General features: G+C 35.6%; 1 long non-coding RNA gene across 1 annotated transcript in view; it reads right to left on the bottom strand.

Annotated features, from left to right (window-relative positions):
* LOC116478865 (uncharacterized) overlaps positions 1-22,602 on the bottom strand; it is a 148,948-nt gene that overhangs the window by 6,486 nt on the left and 119,860 nt on the right. Inside the window, exon 5 of the long non-coding RNA XR_004250870.2 lies at positions 19,207-19,309. This is a non-coding gene — a long non-coding RNA (uncharacterized LOC116478865). The remainder of the gene's footprint in view (positions 1-19,206; positions 19,310-22,602) is intronic.

Genomic DNA, 22,602 nt, shown 5'->3' with positions numbered 1-22,602 from the left:
TATGAGGGTTCTGCTTTCTTGACATATTCATCAGCATTCACTACTATGTGTCTTTCAGATAATACCATTTTAACTGGGGTGAGATAATATCTCAGCGTTTTGATTTGCATTTATCTGAAGACAAGTAATATTGAACATTTTTTATATGCTTACTGACCATTTCTGTGTCTTCTTTTGAGAAATATATATTTAGATCTTTTGCCCATCGTTAAATCAGATTACTTATTTTTTTCTTACTGAGTTTGTTTGAGCTTCTTATAAGTTATGGTTATTAATTCCTCGTCAGATGGGTAGTTTGCAAATATTTCCTCCCATTCTGTGGGTCGTCTTTTCACTTTGTTGTTTGTTACCTTTGCTGTAAAGAAGCTTTCTAGCTTGATGTAATCTCTTTCATCTACTTTTGCTTTGATTGCCTGTGCTTCTGAGACCTTAGTCAAGAAATCTCTGCTCAGACCAATGTCCTGGGGTGTTTCTCCAGTGTTTTCTTGTAGTACTGTCATAGTTTCAGATCTTTGATTTAAGTCTTGAATTCATTTTGATTTGATTTCACATATGGCAAGAAATAGGAGTCTAGTTTCATTCTTCTGCATATGGATACTCAGTTTCCCCAGCACCATTTATTGAAGGAACTGTCCTTTCCCCAGTGTACATTCTTGGCCCTTTTATTGAAAATAAGCAGCTGAAAATGCATAAATTTATTACTAGGTTCTCTATTCTGTTCCATTTGTTTGTGTGTTGGTTTTATGCCCATATCATGTTGTTTAGTTGCTGTAGGTATGCAATATAATTTGAAGTCGGATAATGCACTACCTCCAGTTTTGTTCTTTTTGCTCAGGCTTGTTTTGGCTATTCTGGGGTTTTTAATTTTTTGTTTTGGTTCCATAAAAATTTTAGATTTTTTTTCTATTTCTGTGAAGAATATAAATGGTATTTTTATAGGGATTCTATCAAATCTATAGATTGCTTTGGGTAGTATGGTCATTTTAACAATACCAATTCTTCTAATCCATGAGCAGGGGCCATCTTTCCATTTTTCGTGGCCTCTTCAATTTCTTTCATCAACGTTCAATAGTTTTCATTGTAGAGATCTTTCATTTCCTTGGTTAAGTTTTTTTCCCAGGTACTTTATTTTATTTGTAGTTACTTAAAATGAGATCATATTTTTGGTTTCTTTTTCGGATTGTTCACCATTGAGACAAATAAATGCTACTGATTTTTGTATGTTGATTTTTCATCCTGCAACTTTACTGAAATCGTTCATCAGTCCTAATAGTTTTTTGGTTGAGCCTTTAGTTTTAATATAGCCTACATGTATAATGTTTATAAAGGCTACAGTAGTCTACAGCAATGTCCTAGGCCTTCATAATCACTCATTACTCACTCACTGACCCACCCAGAGCAACTTCCAGTCCTGCAAGCTCAATTCATCGTAAGTTTCCTATACAGGTGTATGATTTTTCAACCTTCATACCATATTTTTACTGTGCCTTTTTTGTTTAGATACGTTTACATACACAGATATATTCTATGGTGTTACTGTTGCCTACAGTATTCAGTACAGCAATATTCTGTACAGGTTGGTAGCCTAGGAGCAATAGGCTCTACCATCTAGGTTTGTGTTAAATACACTCTATAATTGCACTATGACAAAATCACCTAACAACACATGTCTCAGAAAGTATCCCCATCATTAAGCATACATGATTATACTTAAACATTGCTATAAAGGGAAGAACTTGAAGGAACTACACACATAATTTACAGTTCTTGACTGAATATACTATAATTAGATTAGTTTTTTATATTTATCTGTACCTTTTAATGATTATAATAATGAAACTTTAAAAATAATACACTATATGTAGTCTATACCATTTTTACACTGCTTCTGAGTATTTTTCTAAAGCAATAATGTATTCTTCTAAAGCATAATGTATTTTTCAGAATGTCACTTCTAGTTGCTCCTAAAATGTTTGTTATTCAGTTATAGATATGAGTAGGCTTATTTTACACCAGAAATGTATTTAATACTTTGAAAAGTAGTAAGCTGTTGATATGGTTTGGCTCTGTGTCCCCATCCAAATCTCATCTTGAATTATACTCACATAATTCCCGCACATTGTGGGAGGGAACGAGTAGAAGATAATTTGAATCATGGGGGCAGTTTCCCCCATAGTGTTCTCATGGTAGTGAACAAATCTCATGAGATCTGATGGTTTTATCAGGGTTTTCCACTTTTGCATCTTCCTCATTCTTCTCTTGCTGCCACCATGTAAGAAGTGCCTTTTACCTCCTGCCATAATTCTGAGGCCTCCCCAGCCATGCAGAACTGTAAATCCAATTAAACCTCTTTTTCTTCCCAGTCTCAGGTATGTCTTTATCAGCAACATGAAAACAGACTAATACAGTAAATTGATACCACTAGAGTGGGGCGTTGCTGAAGATACCTGAAAATATGCAAGCTACTTTGGAACTGGGTAACAGGCAGAAGTTGGAACAGTTTGGGGGGCTCAGAAGAAGACAGGAAAATGTGGGAAAGTTTGAAACCTCCTAGAGACTTTTGAATGGCTTTGACAAAAGTGCCGATAGTGATACGAACAATAAGGTCCAGGCTGAAGTGGTCTCATATGGAGATAAGGAACTTGTTGGGAACTGGAGCAATAGTGACTCTTGTTATGTTTTAGCCAAGAGACTGGTGACATTTTGCCCCTGTCCTAGAGATTTGTGGAACTTTGGACCAAAGAGAGATGATTTAGGGTATCTGGTGGAAGAAATTTCTAAGCAGCAAAAAACATTCAAAAGGTAACTCGGGTACTGTTAAAAGCATTCCATTTTAAAAGGGAAACAGAGCATAAAAGTTCAGAAAATTTGCAGCCTGATGATGCAGTAGAAAAGAAAAATCAATTTTTTGAGGAGGAATTCCAGCCAGCTGCAGAAATTTGCATAAGTAGCAAGGAATCTAATATTAATACCCAAGACCATAGGGAAAATGTCTCTAGGCCATGTCAGAGGCCTTCATGGTAGCGCCTCCTATCACAGGCCCACAGGCCCGGGAGGAAAAGGTGGTTTTGTGGGCCAGGCCCAGGGTCCCCAGGCTATGTGTAGCCTAGAGACTTTGTGCCCCGTGTCCCGGCCACTCCAGCCGTGGAAGGCTTGTACATTGCTTGTGGGAATGTAAAATGGGACAGCCACTGTGGAAAATAGTTTGGCAGTTTCACATGCCAAACAGAATTACTATATAACCATATGATACAACTCCTGGGTATATAAGCAAAAGAATTGTAAATAAGTACTCAAACAAAAATTTTTACATGTGTTCATGGCTGCGCTATTTCTAACAGCCAAGAGTGGAAAGCAACCCAAGTGTTAATCAACAGATACATTGAAAAATAAAATGGAATTTGGCAAAAAAGACAGATAAAGTACTCAAACATACTACTACGTGAATGAAGTTTGAAAATATGCTATGTGAAAGTAGCCAGACAAAAAAGATCACATATTATATTGTTCCATTTATATGAAATATCTGGAATAGGTTGATCAATAGAGACCAAAAACAAATCAGTGCTTTCCAGGAGCTAGTGGGAGGGAGAAATGGAGAATGGTTAGAGGATATGGAGTTTCCTTTTGTGTTGATGAAAATGTTCTTGAACTTAATAGTGTTCTAAGACAAGAAAATGTGTATGCAAATATGAGGACAACTTATAACACCGAAAAATTAGGGATTAATGTAAACCCTTTAAATCTGTCATTCATTGCTAGTAATATTTTTAATGGGCTTAATCGCTCACTTAGGTTATTCCCTAATACATTAGGGACTCTGGAAAAGAAATTACATAAAATACTTTCATTTTTGAAGATGTTGCTGTATCTTATTCCTCCCCCTCTCCCAATTCTTACTTGCCCAAGCTATGCATCATCCTGAAATATGTTAAAAATCTGATAATGTTAGTAAGAAATACTCTGGAAAGCTGCATCACTTCATATTCTTACTAATGGCTTTCAGGCCAATTTGACTTATTGGACCATTCTAATTAGCATAGCTGTACAATCATGCATTGCTTAATGATGGGGATACTTTCTGAGAAATGCATCCTTAGGCGATGTAATCACTGTGCAAATATCACAGAGTGTACTTACTTAAACCTAGATGACATAATCTACTACACATCTAGGCTATATAATAGAGCCTATTGCTCCTAGGCTTCAAAACTGTAGAACATGTTACTGTACTAAATATGGCAGGCAATTGTAACATAATTGTAAGTATGTGTGTAAACATATCTAAACATAGAAAAGGGGCATAGAAATATGGTATTTGAATCTGATGGGACCACTGTCATACATGCTGTCCATTTTCGATTGAAATGTCAACATGGGACATATGACTGTATTCTCTGGCCATTTGAGTTTTCCAGAACAAAAACTTGCTTGAAGTCCTCCTAGTCACCTGAAATATTTACTGCACTGTGCCTAAGCAAGTAGGTAACTTTGTTTGAACCATTTGTTCTAATTCTACTGTAACAGCAAGTTTCCTTCAAATGAATTAAAATGTGTCTATAGGTATCTTCTGGAGATAACAATTTTGTTTTCTACTCATATTATGAGTCTATCCTTTATATGCATAATGAAATTCAGAAAATGTTTACTTGACAGAACAGTTCCTGGCAGGTTTTATGAATTATAAATATGTGTGAATTATGATTCATAGAAATGCAAGCCCAGAAACATTCTAGGTAGATCTGAAGCTCTGAGAAATCCTGATGATAAATAATCTAAAGCAGTAAAACCATAGAAGAGTGTTCTTTAACTAGATTGAAGTGGTCCCCTTAATAAAATAACTGAGCCATCTCAATAACACAGTGAAACATGGGTAGCATTTGTGAATACCAAATTTTCTATTATTTGGTTTCAAATTGGAAATATTAAAACTTGGGCAAAATCACAGCTTCTTGTACTGTAAACTCAGCACACAGCTTCTCCTTTCCTCAATTCCCAGCTTTTGGTTTCGTTAAATTCTTGGTGACCTACTTACCACCAGCAAACTGAATCTTTATTTCCTTGCCTATGAAATAATTCCATGAGAGAAAGGTAAATAATCTTGCAAAACGTGGACAAGGGTTATCATCATGCTTACTGCAACCTTAGACTTTATTGGTTTAACTCCAACAGCTCTTATTTACACCAGGTCTTTTTCTACCTTTAGGTCTGTGTGCAGACATTTTAAGAAAATAAGTCCTTTAGAGGTGTCTAGACTTGAGGCTGGTGATCCTGCATAAGACGTTTTTAAAACCTGGAGAAAGTCACAAAAGATCCCTGGCTTATTGATTTTAGCCCAAGAAGCTGCTGAGGTTTGGCTTCATCATATAACTTGCCAGTGGCACGATGAAAATTGCGAAAAACATATAAAATAGTTTTTAAATTAGTTAAAAATAAGTTACTGTTGGTTATCTAAAGTAGTTGCACTGTACTTAAGCAGATTCTGATGTATTTTATTTTAATCAGTGTTCTTTCAGGAAAATGCCAAGACTTTAAAATTATATTCTTATTAGAAGCCTTAAATGTAGGTTTGTTTTTCAATCTGAAGATATTTTGTAGTTGTTAGTATTCTTGAGTGTCTGAACCGCTTTTCTCAACATTTACAGTTATTCTGATCTCCTTGTTCTAAGTCCCTTATTAGCAATGTTTGTAGAATAGAAATGAACTAGAATTCATATCACATGTATGGATCCTCACAAAATAAAGCATGCTATATTAATGAGTTTATATAAGATTGTCCTTGAAAAGTAGCTTATACAATACTTTTCGTATTTTTATTGTAGCAAAATAAAGTTTGCTACAAATAAATATCTTGGAAATTACTAGCCAGAGGCAATGTCTGCCATCAAATAGCCTAAATAAGAAGAGTTTCATGCTTGTACATAGGTGTGGGTTTGTATTGTGTATGTGACATGTTGCATTATTGTACAGATGGTATGTCATTATGTATTACTGACTAAAGGAGTCTACATATATTTTTAAAAGAACTATCTCCTGATAATTCTAGCTGCAATAAAAGAAAGAAAAAAATTGATTTTCAGAAACATATAGTTGAGATATGACTAGCATTTTCTGAGGATGTCACCATGTTTTTATTTATAATGTTGTCAAATAAAGGATTTAAATATTCAATAGACAAAAGTCTACTATTCCACTAAAATTACAATTCTCCTTTTAAATTGTGGTAACAGAATGTTGCCAGGTATCTGTATGGCCAATTCAGTGATTCCTACCAGTGGTTCTCAAACTTTTCATGTGTCAAAATAACCTGGAGTTTTGTTAAAACATATATTGCTTGGCCCCACACCCAGAAATTCTGAATTACTAAGTCTGGAGTGAGGCTTGAGAATGTTCTGACAACTTCCTAGATAATCCTGATGCCTGGTTCAGGGAAGATACTTTGAAAACCATAGATCAATTCTGAAACAGAAATTATCAGTAATCTTGTGCTAAAACAGAAATTCAAGAACAAAGAAAAATTACAATTTTTTTGTAAGGAAAACAGTCAAAAACATATCCAAACATATTCATGTGGTTGCATAACATACACAATCACAAACATATTTTTTTTAATCGGGTAAACTGTTGAGTGTTCGTCAATATGTTATAGCTCCTTGTAGAAAGTTAAATGATATAAAAATAATAAAACACCTGTATCTTCACTATTTTATGTATGAACATATGTATCTAGCTACCAATCTAGCTAGCTAGCTACCAGTCACCCACAGTTATGCAACACATGAAGGTGTTTCAGTAAACAATGGACAGCATATATGGCAGTGGTTCCATAGGATTATAATACTTTATTTCTACTGTGTGTTTTCCATATTTAGACATGTTTGGGTACTACAAATACTATTTTGTTACAATTGCCTACAGTGTGAAGTAGAGTAACATGCTGTACAGGTTTGCAGCCTAGAAGTAATAGGTTATACCACATAGCCTAGGTGTGTAGGAGGCCATACCATCTAGGCTTGTGTAAGTGCACTCTGTGATGTTTGCCCAGTGATGAAATGGCCTAAGGACATATTTATCAGAAAGTAACCTCATTGTTAAGTGACACATGATTGTATTTAGAGTCATTTTTTATTATTCATGGTAGTTAGGAAATATAAAGTTGCTGCAAACACTTAATTTGCAAATACTAAACCATTGTTCCTAAGGGAAACACAGGGTTACGGCCCTGAGAGCTCTGGTTATATTTTCATATAACCAGATTTTATATATATTTTCAACTGATTCATAAATGGCCTTATTTTATGTGTGTTTCTATTTGAAGACATCTTTTAAAGTACATAATGTTGGCACTTTGGGAGGCCAAGATGGGTGGATCACAAGGTCAGGAGTTCGAGACCAGCCTGGCCAATATGGTGAAACCCCATGTCTACTAAAAATACAAAAATTAGCTGTGCGTGGTGGCATGTGCCTGTAATCCCAGTTACTCGGGAGGCTGAGGAAAGAGAATCACTTGAACCCGGGAGGTAGAGGTTGCAGTGAGCTGAGATAGTGCCACTGCACTCCAGCCTGGGTCACAGAGCAAGACACTCACTGCCTCAAAAAAAATTAATTTTTAAACATTTTAATAATTCTCAAATCAACTTCTTCAACCATCAATGATCTCACACTAGTTTCATTCAATATAATTACTGATGCATATCATTATCTTCTTTAATTATTTCCCCTCATTCCAGAAAGAATCATTATTGAACAATGCAATTTAATTATTCTACAGTTTCCTCACTTGAAACATTTTGGTCAGTTCACATTGCTCTTAGGACAAACTTAATATTTATAGTATGATATAGAGAATTCTGTAATTTCTGTAATATCTGATATTCTACCAGACTTGTTTGTGTTTTAAACGTCTTGGCTATTTTCAAATGAAATATTCATTCAATAATAATCATAATCAATATTGAACTCAATCAAAATATTGTGCTCTACTGAAACTTGAAAGAAATTTTCCCTTAGCAAAGTTTAAACAATTGCACTATAATTGGATAATGTAGTCCAAAAAAGTGACTTCCTTCAAAATAGAATAATAATTTGGCTATAAAAATACTTCTATATTTGTTAAAGGTATGTATAAAAATATACACACTCACACATATGTGTTTTTAGTATATAGCTGATTTGATAGGCTCAGAATATATGTGTATTAAACCCTCTGTAGTGGATTAAAATTTCTGTAATCCTATTAGTTTCCAATTTTATAGAAATGAGCACATTTGTTTTGGAGTAATTAATAACTGCAGTGATTTTTTTAAGTTGAATATCTTATAAAACTTTTCTCTATGGCTATTTCTGAATCTCTCTACTCAACCCCACCAGGCATAAGTTGATATTTTTGGTAATCAGTTGATGATTTCATATATTTGATACACAATATTCATACATGAAACATTTATACTTTTATCTTTCCAAAAAGGTAGTATTAAATTGATTTGAATCTGACAGTGGTTTAGGTTTCATGCATGAGCTTGTCAGAAGTCACACATGGATAAAGATAAGATGTATTTGAGAGAGCACTCAGGCAAGTATTCTGGACCAATAAAGGAGATATTTTTCAAAAATATTTTAGAGATTGATTATCAAAGAATCAAATCCATCAAAGTTTTGAGTTAGTACACTCTAATTTTTGCTGTGCTCTGTCTTATATGTGTTTTTTGTTTCATGCTATTCAAAAAATATTGTCTATGGGCCAGGTGTGGTGGCTCATGTCTGTAATCCCAGAATTTTGGGAGGCTGAGGCAGGCAAATCATCTGAGGTTAGGTATTGGAGACCACCCCAGCCAACATGGTGAAACCCTGTCTCCATTAAAAATACAAAAATTAGCCAGGCGTGGTGGCATGCACCTGTAGTTCCAGCCACTTGGGAGGCTGAGGAGGGAGAATCACTTGAGCCCAGGAGGCAGAGGTTGCAATGAGCCAAAATTACTTCACTGTACTCCAGCCTGGGCAACAGAGACAGATTCTGTCTTAAAAAATATTATATATACGTCGTCTGTGAAGAGTATCGTTTCTCTGTCTTGCCGTTTCAAGAATAACAGAAACAAACTACATCCTCATTTGTTTTTACTTTTTGTATCAGACTTTATGAAAATGTTCATCAATGTAGAATTATCTAAATCCTCACCAGTTTTACTTTAAAATTACCTTGTAGGTGATATGAGTCTGACATATGTACTGTAACATCAACAGTAAGTCTGATGATATTGGTAGCTGAGAATGATTACCTGTTTAAATACTTGAGTTTCTAATCATTATGCTTACTTTATCTCAATTAACAACATTGTTGACTATATGCTTAGATGTCATGACAAGTAAAATCAATCTTCCAAACTTAATTATCACCTCCATAATACCTGTGTTAGGTGAATTTGCAATAGTGAATACAAGAAAATATTAAAAAGAATAACTAGTCACTGTTAACAATTAAACAATATTGGATTTTTTAAATCTGCAAGATCATGTAACTAGTATTTGATGAATATGGAGTGGTTGTAAATGATCATTAAAAATTTTACCTGAACATTCTAAATAATAATAATCATATGTCGTATGTTATTTGTAATACTTCCCAAAGGACAAATATGCAAATATGGAGAGTACTTCACAAAAGACAAATATGCAAATATGGAGAGTAGAAAAAGAACAATTAGTGAATATGAATTTTGGTAACATGTGATTTCAGGATATTTGGGAAAATCATTGCACCTTCAAAGCTGCATTTTTATATTTGTATGCAAATGGAGAATGAGACAGACACAGGAAAATATTAATGTGGTCTGAAAAACGCTCCTTCGAGATTTCTTTTTCTCACACAATTTTGCCAATAGCAATGACACAGTTTATTTCATTCATAGCATTAATATGTATGAAAGAATATATTGTGTGTTTAAATACTAGAATAAGCAAGATTACTGTGATGGCATTCAAACATAATCCCAAACATAAGCCAATTAGTGTAAAGCAAAGCATCTGAAAAGTGGATTCATCAGAACTAGCATGATATTTATGTAATAATTTTCCTTAAATCTACAATGAAATTTAATTGTTGGTTCACTCAACAAAAATACATTCTGACAGAATTTAGTCTTTGAAAGTCAAAATATGCTTCATTTGAATAAAATCTTATTTCCAAATTTATATTTTTTACTGTATCTGCTTCTATTAAAGTGTCAATTATTAATTAGAAATTATCTTGGCTCTCACCAATTATCTTTGAATGACATTAATTATTTCTTAGGCTTCAACAGATTTCTTCCATTCTTTATCTGGTGAATTAGCTTAATACATTTTATGTTTTTTAATAGCATGACTTACTTTATTTTATTTTTTGAGACAGGGTCTTGCTATGTCAACTATGCAGGAGTGCAGTGGCATGATCCCAGCTCACTGCATCCTTGAACTCCTGGGCTCCTGTGATCCTCCCACCTCATCTTCCCAAGTAAGTTGGACTACAGGTGTGCACCACCACACTTGGTTAGTTTTTTCATATTTTTTTGTAGAGACAGTGTCTCCCTATGTTGCCCAGGCTGTTCTGAAACTCCTGGGCCAAAGTGATCCTCCTGCCTTCGTCTCCCAAAGTGCTGGGATTACAGAAATGAGCCTCTGCACCTGGCCACATATGATTCTTTTCTATAGCTTTTCCTTAGTAACCCAAGATTTAACCTTATACACTTTTCCCAGTTATCAACATAGAAAGACAATTAAAGCCGGAATAAATGAATGAAAAAAAACAAAAAAGAAGAAAAGTAAAAAAAAAAAAATGTTTCCAAAAGTGGAAACAACACAAGTGAAAATAGGAAAAAAAATCTAAAAAATAATTTTTTTCACTATATGTTAATTCCCTATTGTAGCTAATGTCTTATGAGAAAAAAAGACTGAGTGATGCTTTTATTTGTTTGGGTCATATATATCATATTGTTGATTTTTACATTTTTCCTGAAAACATGCAATTGAGTTTCTGTGTGTAGAGTTAGCATTACTGTTATTGAAGTTTCCAGAGGGCTTCTCTGGCCAATTGTGTGCTGCAGTAACAAGACAGATGAAAGGACTTCTAAGGAAACAAAATAGCTTATGTCCCAGGGTTTTATCGTTGGGTTTGCCTTTCCACGAAATGGATTTGATCTCTCTGGAGTAAGTTTATGCCTGCCATAATTTAAAAGATTCCCAAGAGACCAGTACATAAACTACAGTTTCAATTTGTTGGTTAGAATGAGAAAAACAATACTGCCAAACAGTGTGGAATGTTCATGACAGCAATGTGCTATCATGCATCCACCGAGGAAACATCCTTTGAGGAAAAAGCATAGGGGGGCTTTCAGACCGTGAAATCAGAGACACGAGAGATGAGTAGATTGTATTTCATATTAGAATCATTGATCTGTGTTAGTCAAATGCAATCATCTTTGCCCAGATATATCCTTGCCCATGGAATTGTGATGGTCCTAACACTGTTGATAATATTTTATATGTCTGTGATTAGGAAATAAAAAATGGAACTAAAATGCTGGAAAATGATAACATTCAAGATAGATTTAATCAGAGATAGAGTTTCAAATTCTTTCTCTTTTGAGGGAGGGTAGTTAAGATAGATGTTCAAGTTAAATGAACACAATAATTTTTAATGCATATGCACTGAAAGAAAACTCATGAATTACATGGTTTCCAAAGTAGTGTTTGGAGAATGTGTATGAGAAGTAAAATAATTGCAAGAAGGTAAGAAAGGAGGGTATAACCTGGGGAAAACTCAATCTACAGTAAAGCAATATATGAGATATCAATATATGATAGATTCACTTCATTCCAAGTATATCAATAATAGCAATAATCTAGATATTCATATGGACCAATTAACTATTTAAAAGACAATGATTTCTAAATTATATTTAAAATATTGTCTCCAGTTAATGTTGACAAGAAATATATCAAAAGTAGAATACAGAAAATGATATTAGATAGAAATAGAAAATGAATTGGCAAATTCACAATCATATTTAAAAGATTTCAACATTTGCATTATGTTGATCATTGATAGGTAATGTAGACAAAAAATAAGACTATCTACCACTAAAAGAACATAGTTAAGTACATTAAATGCACATATATAAGATTCTTTTTCAAACATTCGAGAAGGTAGTTTTTTAAGCACATATGTAATGTTTATGAAAATTTATTTTTTATTAAGATGTAAAACTTATCCCAAAATGCTTCTGAAATAGTATCATGCAGAACATATTAAAATGAATAGAGAAGTTGCAGAATATCTATCCACTGGAATACTGATAGCATTGAAAATAAAGTATAACTGTGTCAAATAACATGGATAAATGTCAAGAAACAATTTTGAGTGAAAAAGGCACATGACAATAATTCATGTAGTATATCATTAATATAAAATTGAAGACATACAAAGTATAACAGTATCCTATTCAAAACACATTTATTTTCAGTAAAACTGTTTTGAAAACAGGACAGTGATAAAATGAAATTTAGAAGTTTATTTGTTATCGAAGGGAAGACAGAAGGTTTCAAAGGCATTTGAGTTTTTAAAGTTATTTGTAGTGTTCTTATTCAACTGAGTCATGATTCACAATGTTAGTTTTACACGTATGTTATCCCTTAGATAGATAAGTTGGTAGATGGATATAAAGATAGACAGCTATATTCAAAAGACACATAGAGCTATCAGTTAATTAACACTCTTACCATTCCTATTCCAACTAAGCCATTTTAATTCAGTGCAATTGTGTCGGCTAATTTTTTGTGTGAAGTGACCTGTGTCACTGGTGCCAAGATATTTGGCTAAACATTTTTTCTTGTTTTGCCTATTATACATTATTTCCGAGTGTGACAGTGCCAAATGACCTGAAAAGCTGCTAGTTTTGAGTGGAGCCCAGAACAGCAGAAGGCTCTGCAACAGGTCCAGGCTTCCGTGCAAGCTGCTCTACCTCTTGGGCCATATGATTCAGCAGATCCAATGGTGCTTGAAGTGTCAGTGGCAGATAGGGATTCTGTTTGGAGCCTTTAGCAGGCCCTCATAGATGAATGGTAGCGCAAGCTGTTTGGATTTTGGAACAGAGCTCTGTCATCCTCTGCAAATAACTACTCCTTTTAAGGAACAACTCTTTACTGAGCCTTCATAGAGAACTGAATGCTTAATCATGGGCAGCCAAGTTACCATGCAACCTAAGCTGCCCATCATGAGCTGGGTGTTACCTGGCCCACCAAGCCATAAAGTTGGACTTTCACAGTAGTGATGCATCATCGAGGAAGTATTATATTATGACTGGGCACAAACAGGCTCTAAAGGCACAAGTAATTTATATAAAAATATAGCCCAGATGCTCATGGTCCTTATTCCTGCTACACTACTTCTGCTCTCTCATCTGCACCTATGGCCTTATGGGGAGTATCCTATGATCTGTTAATAGAAAAAGCAAAAATTTAGGCCTAGATTACAGATGATTCTGCATGATATGCAGCTGCAGCACTACAGCCCGTTTTCAGGACATCTCTAAAGAATAATGGTGAGGCCGGGCGCGGTGGCTCACGCTTGTAATCCCAGCACTTTGGGAGGCCGAGGCGGGCGGATCACGAGGTCAGGAGATCGAGACCATGGTGAAACCCCGTCTCTACTAAAAATACAAAAAAATTAGCCGGGCGTGGTGGCGGTGGAGGTGAGGGAGAATGGATGAACCGGGAAGCGGCAGTGACCGAGATGGCCTGCTCAACCGGGCAAAAAAAAAAAGAATAATGGTGAAGAAAAATTATCCTGATGGGCAGAATTTCAGGCAGCACACTTGGTTGTTCACTTATCTTGGAAGAATAAATGCCCAGATATATGATTATATACTAATTCATAAGCTGTGGACAATAGTTTGGCTGGACAGTCAGCAATCTGGAGGAAACACGATTGAAAAATTGGAGGCAAGGAAATTTGGGGAAGAAGTATGTAGATAGAATTATCTGAAGGTGCAAAAAACCAGAGTGAAGATATTTGTGTGCTTTGTAAATGCTCACTAAAGGGTCACCTCAGTGGAGGAGGATTTTTAATAATCAAGTGGATAGGATGATTCATTCTAAGGATACCAGTCAGCCTTTTCCTTCAGTTACTCCTGTCATTGCCCAGTGGGCTCAGGAACAAAGTGGCCAAGGTGGCAGGATGGAGGTTATGCATGGACTCAGCAACATGACTTTCATTCACTAAGCCCATCCTGGCTATGGACACATCTGAGTGCTCAATCTGCCAACAGCAGAGACCAACACTAAGACTCTGATATGGCATCATTCCCTGGGGTGATCAGCCAGCTACCTGGAGGCAGACTGATTACATTGGATTACTTCCATCATGGAAGGGGTAGCATTTTGTTCTTACTTGAATAGACACTTACTCTTGATATGGATTTACCTTCTCTGCATACAATACTTCTGCCAAAACTACCATCTGTGGACTTACAGAATTCCTTATCCACCATCATGGTCTTCTACACAGCATTGCTTCTTATCAAGGAACTCACCACAAAAGAAATATGACAATGGGCCTATGCTCATGGAATTCACTGGTATTATCATGTTCCCCACCATCCTGAAGCATTTGGCTTGACATAAAAGTGGAAGAGCCCTTTGAAGACTCATAGTTCCATCTAGGTGGCAATACCTTGCAAATCTTGGCAGTGTTTTTCAGAAGACTGTATACACTCTGAATCAGTTTCTAACATGATGTTTTTCCCATAAGGATTCACAGATCCAAGAATCAAGGGATGGAAATGGAAGTGGCACCTCTCACTATTGTTCCCAGTGACCCACTGGCAAGGTTTTCTTTCTGTTCCCACAACCTTATGCTTTGCTGGCATAATGGCCAGAGGGAAGAATGCTTCCACAACAAGCACAGCAGTGATTCCACTGAACTGGAAGTTAAGACAGATGTCTGCTAACTTTGGGATCCTTGTGCCTCTGAATAAATAGGCAAAGAAGGGAGTTACTGAGCTGACTTGAGTGGTTTATCCTCACTACCAATAGAAAGTTGGACTACTACTCCACAGTGGAGAATAAGAAAGCACGTCTATGAGTATTAGCATGTCCTTTGATTAATGTTAATGGATAATGACAACAACTCAATCCAGCCAGGACTGCTAATGAGCCATATACTTCAGGAATAAAGGTTTGGGTTCCCCCATTAGGTTGAGAACCATGACCAGCTGAGGTGCTTACTGAAGGAAGACAAAGGAAATACAGATTGAATATTGAAAAAGATAATTATTAATACTAGCTACGACCATGCGACCACTGAAAAAGTGAGCATTGTAACTGTCATGAGTATTGCTCCTATTTTGTTGTTTCCGTTTGTGTGTGTAATAAATATCTTTGTTTTTTCTTGTCTTATTCCCTTATCATCTAACTAAGATGTATTAACTTTATATCATAGTATTTAAGTATAGTCTATTTTACCTCATAGTATTTATATTACAGGATATCAAAGAGAATACTACATATTACTCACTTACTTTATCTCCTTTTCTAAGAAGGAGTTTGTGTGGTTTTGGTTGTGCACAGGATCACTGTGTCATGTTAGGCAGAATCATGACCCGGTTACTCTCTTTATTTGGAGATTACTTGTGGTTTAAGGAGACACAGATGAGTGCCACGTTGAAAAAGGGTAGACTTTTAATAGTTAGGTTTATGTGTTATCTTGACTGAGTCATAGGATGGCCAGATATTTGGTTAATCATTATTTCTGTCTGCAAGGGTGATTATGAATGAGATCATTTGAATCAGTAGGCTGAGTAAAATATATTGCCCTCAATGTGGGTGAACAATATCCATTTCCTTGAGTACCCAAATAGAACAAAAGTGTGAAGGAAGGGAGAATTCACTCTCTTTCCCTGACTGTTGGGCTGGAATATTGTTCTCCTGTACTTGGGCTGAAATTTAAAATAACAGCCTTCCAATTCCTAGGACTTTGCTCTGGATTTGGGTTAGAATTTATACCACTGGTTCTCTTGGTTCTCATGGATTCATACTCAGATGGAACTACACCATCACCCCTCCTGGGTTTGTAGCCTATAGATGGCAGATCTTGGGACTTCTCGCCTTCATAATTCTGTGGACCAATTTCTTATAATAAATCTCTCTCATAATAAATTGATCTACCAAGTTTATATGTATAATATATATTATATATAAGCCTATGTTAATTATATATAATATGTTAATATAAATTAATGATATATAATATATACATTATACCTAAAGTATATATTAATTATATATAATATATAATTATGTATATTCTCTATGTATTAAATATATATTATATATAAGCTTTGTATATATTTAAAATATATTTATATATATAAGGATTTTTATATATATAATGTCTTTTTTGGGTTCTGTTTCTCTGGACAACTATAGCAGTCTACCAGAAACTGAAAAATAGGAGCTTGCATCATTTGATTTTATTTTCTTCAATAGCTTCATTTTTAAATGAAATTATTTTATTGACATCTTTTTCATTCACAATCATTTTTCTTGCCTTTTGTTTCTTTCTATCAGATAAGAATGATTAACTGGCTAATGCAATGAAAGTTTCCATATAAAAATACATAGAACAAAACATATCAAGTATTGGTTTTTGAGTTTCACAATGGGATTTTGAAAATCATTTTTTCTAAAAAGCATTATTTCTCAAGAAAACATATTTTGTGTTACAAAAGCCACAGCCTAGAATAGCTATGGACATAAATGTATTTTATAAATTAATACTAAGCAAGAATACTTCAGTAATAGCCACTTAAACAAACAGAGAAAGGGTAGAAAATGTGGAGTCTCATGCCCCCCAAAAAGTTAATCATTTGTACGTATGCCTGAGAAAAATGTTTCTAACCTGCTGTAACAGGGTTAATTCCTGGGGTAGAGATAGATGAGTTGAAGAATAAAATCAGAGAGATAGTTGTGGGGATTAATTTGTATGGAGTCTATGACCAGATTCCCAAATGGATTTTCAAAGAAAGGACTCCTACACACTTGACTCTCTCGGAGGAGCAGAGTAGAAAGTATAATGCAGTGTATATAAATTATGGGGAGCTGATAGTTTTAAGTTTCCTCACAGCCTCAGAGAACAGCAGGAGGGCAATAAAACACTCTCCATGGCCCCTAGTGGTGCATCAAAAGAGTGCATAAGGTCTAAAGTGTCATGTGTAGCTAAGGTCAAAAGAATACAGCTGTGATCCACATGGGCCTTTTGTTGTTGTTGTTTTGTTTGTTTTGTTTTGTTTTTTTCTGAGATGGAGTATCGCTCTGTCGCCCAGGCTGGAGTGCAGTGGAGCAATCTTGGCTCACTGCAACCTCCGCCTCCCAGGTTCAGGAGATTGTCCTGCCTCAGCCTCTTGAGTAGCTGGGATTGTAGGCACATGCCACCATGCCTGGCTAATTTTTGTATTTTTAGTAGAGGCAGGGTTTCACCACGTTGGTCAGTCTGGTCTCAAACTCCTGACCTCGTGATCCGCCCACCTTGGCCTCCCAAAGTGCTGGGATTACAGGTATAAGCCACCGCGCCTGGCGTTGCATCAGCCTTTTGAACTGAGAACTTGGGAATTTATGGGAACTTGGACGCCCAGCTAATACCAGCATGGATAATGATGATCAAATGTCCTCCTTGTAAGCCATTCTCTCCAGGAAATTAGATTTGATCCCTAGAAGAGGTGATGTCCTAAGAGTGGATACTTGTATACGATAAACATAACTCAATTAACTCAGACTAAGTTACTTTCTTCTGGTGGAATAAAAGCTTGAATTATAAATGGATTCTAGTTAACAAAAAGAAAAAAGATAGCTATTAATGTTTCTTAAAAGCCAAGATTTTTGTCCAAGAAAATTTATGTTCAATATAAAGGGATTTCATGCATACAAAATTTGTTACATTTTTTTAATTATAAAAAAAGCCTGATAATAACTTCTCTTCTTTGTGTCTTTAGTTTGTCTTAAAGATTAAAAAAGAGAAACAAAAAATCTAAGTGCTTGGACTAGCTAATGACTTCTGTTTATTCCACACAATGCCCTTCCCAGATAGGATGTGACAATTGGTTGTTTTTCCATTATAGTTTTTGCTACAATAAAATTGAGGGTTAGGGATGGGATATAGCTAATTTCCCCAAGACTCTTGAACTGAGGCATGTGTCTGGGCTTATCCTGTCCCTGCTTATCAAATGAGCTTGCAGTCACTATCAAATTCCCTAGAAGATCACATTTTTGTGATCAATTTTTGACCCAGAGTATATAATATAGATGTTTTCATCAGCAAGCAATATGACACCACTCTTCATGTTCAAAAGGCTCAATTTTTATCTAAGTCTATGTGTTAGGCTGTTGAAAACCTAAAGTTGTTTTATAATTTTTGTTATTTTAGAAACTGGAAAGCAATGGTAATATTATTTTTAGTTAATACCAACATCATTTTAAGATTGAAAATGATGCAAAAATTCCAATAATATTTGTATAGAGAGAATTATACTTGATTTGTCCCTAGAATATCAAGAAGGCTGAAGTAGCTAAAACAACATGAGAGATACGGAGAATTAGGCCAAAACTGGGGACCAAATGGGGTGTCCAGATTCTGTAGAAATGTATAATACATGAAAACTTTAAATTGTAAAATCAGAAAGCGGCTACTAGATTATTTAAACTGAGAAATGATATGATTGACATGTTTAAGAATCACCCTGGCTGCTAGGTGAAATATTGACAATGGAGGATACTGCTGAAGTAAATAAGCCAGTCAGGACTTCATTGCAATGGTCCGAGTAATTGATATTGCTACTAAATTTGTAGAGAAGAGAATAATATTGAAACCTAGAAATCTTTTTCAAATAGAATTATAAAGATATTTGCTTTTTGTAAATATTGAAAAACAATATTGTATTAGTACAAACATTGATAGATAAGTAAATGATTTAGAAATCAATGGTGTAAGAATTGATAGAATAGAAGGATGGCAGTATATATATATTCCAAATTAATTAAATACAAGAAATATTGAAAACTTTCTGAAAATTAGGAAATGATTTTGGAAAAAAAAAGTGATATACTCATCTGCCTTAGATTGTTTGGGTGTCTACCATAAAGTACCATGGACTGGCTGGCTTATGAACAACAGAAATTTACCTCTCAAGGTTCTGAAGACAGAAGTCCAAGATCAATGTGCCAGCAGATTCAGTGTCTGATGAGGGCTCAATTCCTGTTTAATAAATGGAGTCTTTTCACTGCCCTCAAAAAGGTGCAAGGGGCACGTCAGTTCTCGAGTGTCTCTTTTATAAGGGCACTAATTTCATTGTAAGGCCTCTACCCTCCAACTCTCAAAAGGCCCAATCTCCCAATGCCACCATCACCTCAGGGATTAGAATTTCATATGGATTTGGGAGAGGGGAACACAAACTTTCAGACTATAGCATTATATCTGACAAAAAATAAGATATAGGTATAATAATTAATAATTTAAAAACATATAAAGGAGAAAAAATGGTGTCTGTATATGATTTTTGTGGTAGAAAGCACAAAATATATTTCCCACACAAATTAATAGTTTTCTAAACATATTAGTAGTTTTAAAGCCACACACTCATGAAAAATTTTAAAACATTTTAGGTCAAAAAGAAAATTAAAAGGTACCTGTAGAATAACAAAACCTTTAGACCAACATGACAAATAACCATAATCTTTTTTATACTAAATTATCTTACCTGGCACTAAAACAAATACTAACTTAGCTATTACAAAATGGAAAGCTGGGCATGGTGGAAAGCAGAGGTGGGAGGATTGTTTAAGTCCAGGAGTTCAAATCTGCAGTGATGGTGTCTCTGCACTCCGGCTGGGTGAAAGAGTGAGATCCTCTCTCAAAAAAAAAAATAAAATAAATAAATAAAAAAATAAAGAAGAAAACTAAAATATTATAAAAATAAAGGAAAATTATTTATCAAAATGCATATAAAAATCCAAACCCCTTGCTTATTAAATGTATGCAGGTGAAAGCAGCAATGTTATATGATGATGATGTGTCAAATTTTCAAAATACCAGTTCTCTCATAAATACCTAATGGAAATGTCAGTTTATATGGGCTCTTTAGAGACCAATGAGAATGTTTTAAAATTGCGTTTGTATTTTTTATTGAAAAGAAAGAACATATTCAAGAATATTTTTGAAACTATTATATTGAAACATTGAAAATAAACACTTAGGTGGCTTTAAATAAAGTATGGCACAACTATAGGATAAAATATTGACCACTAAAATATATGGTTTTCAATGAGTATTTAACCATACCCATTGACACAGAAAATGCATGGGTGACAGACAATCCCTGAATGCAATGTTACAGATAAAATGCAGAATTTAATATGATTTTAGCCACATTAAAATCATGCATGTGCTTAGATAAGGAAATATGTACAGTATAGTAGCACTATATAGAGAGTAACATTTGCACTGCAGTCAGATTACCACAGTTTAAATCCCAGATCTGAAACTTGCTAGCCATGCTATCTTGGATAATTTATTCTGTGTGACCGTGGCTGGGTTAATACGTGCCTAAGGTTGCTTCTACATAAAAGGGAATAATAGTAGTACCACATGCTTTGGGAAAATAAGTTGCAAAATTTCTGTGACAATATTCAATAAAAGAGAGCCAATAACAGTGGTTTATGTTTTGTACACAAGTTACATTTTGTATATAGCAAACATTTCTCTACCCATCAAGTTAAAAAATCAAATATTTACTGCTCTTTGAAAAACTTTTTCTACCCTTCCCTCATCATATTCCTTACAATTTCTTTCCAAAAGCAGCCATTCTAATTAATTTTACATTAATCTTTCTTTTGAGTTATATCTAAATTACTTTTTTTTTGAGACAGGATCTTGCTCTGACACCCAGGGAGTGCAGTGATATAATCATGGCTTTGTAACCTCAAACTTCTGGGCTCAAGCAATCTTCCTGCCTCAGCTTACCAAGTAGGTAGGACTATAGGTATGCACCACCACATCTGGCTAATTTTTAAAATATTTTTGTAGAGACAGGGTCTGGCTATGTTGCCCAGTCTGGTCTCAAACTCCTGGCCTCAAGCAATCCTTCCACCTTGACCTCCCAAAGTGTTGTGATTACAGGGTTAAGCTACTGTGCCTGGCAGTGGTTCATTCTTTTTTTTTTTTTTTTTTTTTTTTTTTTTGAGACTGAGTTTCACTCATTGCCCAGGCTGGAGTGCAATGGCACGATCTCAGCTTACTGCAACCTTTGCCTCCCGGGTTCAAGCAATTCTCCTGTCTTAGCCTCTTGAGTAGCTGGGATTACAGGCATGTGCCAGCCCAGCTAACTTTGTATTTTTAGTAGAGACGGGGTTTCTCCATGTTGGCCAGGGTGGTCTCGAACTCCCAACCTCAGGTGATCCTCCTGCCTCAGCCTTCCAAAGAGCTGGGATTATAGGCGTGAGCCTCTGTGCCCGGCCCCGTGCTTCATTCTTAATATTACATTTTTAGGATTCATCACAGTTGACACATACAGCTTGTTGATCCATTTTCACTGTGCGTAGTATTCACTGAACGAATATATGCTAAATTGCTTATTCTAATAGTGATGACATTTAGGTTGTTTGCATGTTTTGAGATATTACAAAAAATGCTGCCATGAACATTTCTAGTGCTGGTCTCCTGTGTACCTATGTCAAAATATCCCTAGTTAGCTCCCTAGAATTGGAATTGCTAGGTTGTAGGTAAGACACATGTTCACTTCACTGACCTCAGGTTCTCCTTGGCCTTTGGCTCCACTGATTTCCTTTCTTTTGGTATTAACTTTGTTGGTATCCCAGAGAACCATCACTAGATGGCCTAGCCCTCTTCCCATCTCAAACACACACTTCCACTCTCAAATACACACACAGACACCAAGACACTCTCCTGAAAGATACAAAGACAGTACTGGGCTACTCAGAATATTCAAAACAGAGACACTTGCAGGAAGTGAAGATCTCCTTGCAGTGCCAAGTGTTTCAAATTAACATACGTCTACTAGAAAATGGTGTATTCCAACTACACTTTTGTAGAACCCAAGTGTTCCATCTAGCTCATACATTTCACATTTTAGGTTATTGGTGTTGAAAATTCTCTTATCCCCCTCATAGGGCATGCAATGGGGGTGTGGCCTACTTCTTCAGTGCCCTGTGGCTCAAACCTCTGGGTGGAGCATGCAAACGGGTAAGGCTGTGGGGTTCTGACCCCATGGCGGTGTGCAGGGGTGAATGATTATAGCTTCTGAAGCCCCAGAGAGCGTGTGTTACAGGATACTCTTAGTTTAGCCACCCATAGTTGGCTTGTGTTAGTCAGCTCGATTAGACCTCCTGCCTTATCATAAGGACAAGGCTTTCTGTATCCCAGGGTTTCTTGCCTTGGTGTACCAGAAGAATTGGATCACACGGGCTTGGAGAATGAGTTCAAGGTTTTATTGAGTGACAATAGCTCTCAGCAGATGGAGGAGCCAGAAGGGAGATGGTTTTCCCCTGGAGTTCGGCCGCTCA

Source organism: Hylobates moloch, unplaced genomic scaffold (assembly GCF_009828535.3).
Source record: "Hylobates moloch isolate HMO894 unplaced genomic scaffold, HMol_V3 SCAFFOLD_3, whole genome shotgun sequence".
Lineage (NCBI taxonomy): Eukaryota > Metazoa > Chordata > Mammalia > Primates > Hylobatidae > Hylobates > Hylobates moloch.
This window is presented reverse-complemented; position numbering and strand designations above follow the sequence as displayed.